Source organism: Mustelus asterias, unplaced genomic scaffold (assembly GCF_964213995.1).
Source record: "Mustelus asterias unplaced genomic scaffold, sMusAst1.hap1.1 HAP1_SCAFFOLD_1893, whole genome shotgun sequence".
NCBI classification, from domain to species: Eukaryota; Metazoa; Chordata; class Chondrichthyes; order Carcharhiniformes; family Triakidae; genus Mustelus; species Mustelus asterias.
In genome coordinates this window covers 40001-44846 of record NW_027591838.1, presented here as the reverse complement: position 1 = coordinate 44846, position 4846 = coordinate 40001, and positions in this window count along the sequence as shown.

The window sequence follows — 4846 nt, the reverse complement described above, 5'->3', positions numbered from 1 at the left end:
TCTGTCCGGAGTCACTGACCCTCACCCTCTGTCCGGAGTCACTGACCCTCACCCTCTGTCCACACTCACTGACCCTCACCCTCTGTCCACACTCACTGACCCTCACCCTCTGTCCGCACTCACTGACACTCACCCTCTGTCCGCACTCACTGACCCTCACCCTCTGTCCGGAGTCACTGACCCTCACCCTCTGTCCGGAGTCACTGACCCTCACCCTCTGTCCCCACTCACTGACCCTCACCCTCTGTCCGCACTCACTGACCCTCACCCTCTGTCCGGAGTCACTGACCCTCACCCTCTGTCCGGAGTCACTGACCCTCACCCTCTGTCCGGAGTCACTGACCCTCACCCTCTGTCCGCACTCACTGACCCTCACCCTCTGTCCGGAGTCACTGACCCTCACCCTCTGTCCGCACTCACTGACCCTCACCCTCTGTCCGGAGTCACTGACCCTCACCCTCTGTCCGCATTCACTGACCCTCACCCTCTGTCCGCACTCACTGACCCTCACCCTCTGTCCAGAGTCACTGACCCTCACCCTCTGTCCGGAGTCACTGACCCTCACCCTCTGTCCACACTCACTGACCCTCACCCTCTGTCCGGAGTCACTGACCCTCACCCTCTGTCCGGAGTCACTGACCCTCACCCTCTGTCCGCACTCACTGACCCTCACCCTCTGTCCGGAGTCACTGACCCTCACCCTCTGTCCGGAGTCACTGACCCTCACCCTCTGTCCGCACTCACTGACCCTCACCCTCTGTCCGCACTCACTGACCCTCACCCTCTGTCCGCACTCACTGACCCTCACCCTCTGTCCGGAGTCACTGACCCTCACCCTCTGTCCGGAGTCACTGACCCTCACCCTCTGTCCGGAGTCACTGACCCTCACCCTCTGTCCGCACTCACTGACCCTCACCCTCTGTCCGGAGTCACTGACCCTCACCCTCTGTCCGCACTCACTGACCCTCACCCTCTGTCCGGAGTCACTGACCCTCACCCTCTGTCCGGAGTCACTGACCCTCACCCTCTGTCCGGAGTCACTGACCCTCACCCTCTGTCCACACTCACTGACCCTCACCCTCTGTCCGGAGTCACTGACCCTCACCCTCTGTCCGGAGTCACTGACCCTCACCCTCTGTCCGCACTCACTGACCCTCACCCTCTGTCCGCACTCACTGACCCTCACCCTCTGTCCGGAGTCACTGACCCTTACCCTCCGTCCGGAGTCACTGACCCTCACCCTCTGTCCGGAGTCACTGACCCTCACCCTCTGTCCGCACTCACTGACCCTCACCCTCTGTCCGCACTCACTGACCCTCACCCTCTGTCCGGTGTCACTGACCCTCACCCTCTGTCCGGAGTCACTGACCCTCACCCTCTGTCCGGAGTCACTGACCCTCACCCTCTGTCCGGAGTCACTGACCCTCACCCTCTGTCCGGAGTCACTGACCCTCACCCTCTGTCCGCACTCACTGACCCTCACCCTCTGTCCGCACTCACTGACCCTCACCCTCTGTCCGCACTCACTGACCCTCACCCTCTGTCCCCACTCACTGACCCTCACCCTCTGTCCGGAGTCACTGACCCTCACCCTCTGTCCGCACTCACTGACCCTCACCCTCTGTCCGCACTCACTGACCCTCACCCTCTGTCCGCACTCACTGACCCTCACCCTCTGTCCGCACTCACTGACCCTCACCCTCTGTCCCCACTCACTGACCCTCACCCTCTGTCCACACTCACTGACCCTCACCCTCTGTCCGCACTCACTGACCCTCACCCTCTGTCCGGAGTCACTGACCCTCACCCTCTGTCCGGAGTCACTGACCCTCACCCTCTGTCCGGAGTACTGACCCTCACCCTCTGTCCGCACTCACTGACCCTCACCCTCTGTCCGCACTCACTGACCCTCACCCTCTGTCCACACTCACTGACCCTCACCCGCTGTCCGGAGTCACTGACCTTCACCCTCTGTCCACACTCACTGACCCTCACCCGCTGTCCGGAGTCACTGACCCTCACCCTCTGTCCACACTCACTGACCCTCACCCTCTGTCCACACTCACTGACCCTCACCCTCTGTCCCCACTCACTGACCCTCACCCTCTGTCCACACTCACTGACCCTCACCCGCTGTCCGGAGTCACTGACCCTCACCCTCTGTCCACACTCACTGACCCTCACCCGCTGTCCGGAGTCACTGACCTTCACCCTCTGTCCACACTCACTGACCCTCACCCGCTGTCCGGAGTCACTGACCCTCACCCTCTGTCCCCACTCACTGACCCTCACCCTCTGTCCGCACTCACTGACCCTCACCCTCTGTCCCCACTCACTGACCCTCACCCTCTGTCCACACTCACTGACCCTCACCCTCTGTCCGCACTCACTGACCCTCACCCTCTGTCCGGAGTCACTGACCCTCACCCTCTGTCCGGAGTCACTGACCCTCACCCTCTGTCCGGAGTACTGACCCTCACCCTCTGTCCGCACTCACTGACCCTCACCCTCTGTCCGGAGTCACTGACCCTCACCCTCTGTCCACACTCACTGACCCTCACCCGCTGTCCGGAGTCACTGACCTTCACCCTCTGTCCACACTCACTGACCCTCACCCGCTGTCCGGAGTCACTGACCCTCACCCTCTGTCCACACTCACTGACCCTCACCCTCTGTCCACACTCACTGACCCTCACCCGCTGTCCGGAGTCACTGACCCTCACCCTCTGTCCACACTCACTGACCCTCACCCGCTGTCCGGAGTCACTGACCTTCACCCTCTGTCCACACTCACTGACCCTCACCCGCTGTCCGGAGTCACTGACCCTCACCCTCTGTCCACACTCACTGACCCTCACCCTCTGTCCACACTCACTGACCCTCACCCGCTGTCCGGAGTCACTGACCCTCACCCTCTGTCCACACTCACTGACCCTCACCCGCTGTCCGGAGTCCCTGACCTTCACCCTCTGTCCACACTCACTGACCCTCACCCGCTGTCCGGAGTCACTGACCCTCACCCTCTGTCCACACTCACTGACCCTCACCCTCTGTCCACACTCACTGACCCTCACCCGCTGTCCGGAGTCACTGACCCTCACCCTCTGTCCACACTCACTGACCCTCACCCGCTGTCCGGAGTCACTGACCTTCACCCTCTGTCCACACTCACTGACCCTCACCCGCTGTCCGGAGTCACTGACCCTCACCCTCTGTCCACACTCACTGACCCTCACCCTCTGTCCACACTCACTGACCCTCACCTGCTGTCCGGAGTCACTGACCCTCACCCTCTGTCCACACTCACTGACCCTCACCCGCTGTCCGGAGTCACTGACCTTCACCCTCTGTCCACACTCACTGACCCTCACCCGCTGTCCGGAGTCACTGACCCTCACCCTCTGTCCCCACTCACTGACCCTCACCCTCTGTCCGCACTCACTGACCCTCACCCTCTGTCCGCACTCACTGACCCTCACCCTCTGTCCGCACTCACTGACCCTCACCCGCTGTCCGGAGTCACTGACCCTCACCCTCTGTCCGGAGTCACTGACCCTCACCCTCTGTCCGCACTCACTGACCCTCACCCGCTGTCCGGAGTCACTGACCCTCACCCTCTGTCCGCACTCACTGACCCTCACCCTCTGTCCGCACTCACTGACCCTCACCCTCTGTCCGCACTCACTGACCCTCACCCTCTGTCCAGAGTCACTGACCCTCACCCTCTGTCCGCACTCACTGACCCTCACCCGCTGTCCGGAGTCACTGACCCTCACCCTCTGTCCCCACTCACTGACCCTCACCCTCTGTCCGGAGTCACTGACCCTCACCCTCTGTCCGGTGCCGTTTCCTTGGCAACCGGCGGTTGTCAGATGGGGGCGCGCTCCGTGGTCAGGCGTTCTGCGCATGCGGACCGGAGGTACCGCCCCTTAGTGCGCATGCGTACCCCCCACCTCCGATGTTGACGTTGTGCGCATGTCTGCTCCTGTGTCCGCCTGTTAATGCGCATGCGTGATCACGTGTGAACCCCGCCCCTGACGGTCACACACATGCGCTCCTCCACTCTGGTGCCATGCCCTCCAATGGGCTGATGTGGGGAGTCCTGTTGATGGGAATGCCAGCAGCATGGCTCCCTGTCCAATGCTTCTCTCCAGTTACATTTACACTGGTGTGCAGAGGACAGTCTCCATGTTTGTGCATCATATAAAGTTTGGAAGCGTTGTAATCTGTGAGGACAGTGTAGACCTTCGAAAGGACACAGGGAAATTGGCGGTGAGGCGGCAGAAATTCACGTGTGAGGCATTCTGCTTGGAAGACAACACAATATCAGGGATCAAATCCTTAAAGGGAGTGCAGGAACACCCCCCAAGAGTTGGGGCAGCTTGGTGGCACTGTGGCTAGCGCTACTGCCTCACAGCACCAGGGACCCGGGTTCAATTCCCAGCTTGGGTGACCGTCTGTATGTTCTCCCCGTGTCTGCATGGGTTTCCTCCGGGTGCTCCGGTTTCCTCCCACAGTCTGAAAGACGTGCTGGTTAGGGTGCATTGGCCGTGCTAAATTCTCCCTCAGTGTACCCGGACAGGTGCCGGAGTGTGGCGACTCGGGGATTTTCACAGTAACTTCATTGCAGTGTTAATGTAAGCTTACTTGTGACACTAATAAATGAACTTTAAATGGGGGAGCTGAGTGTATCTGTGCAGAGATCATTGAAGGTGGCAGGATAGATGGAAAGAGCAGTTAATTTATTTCACGAAGTAGTTTTTTTCCAGTCCTGCTGTGTTGGGGCCTCTGCTGACATGTGCAGACATACATAGAAGCCTACATAGAAACTAGAAGCAGGAGGAGG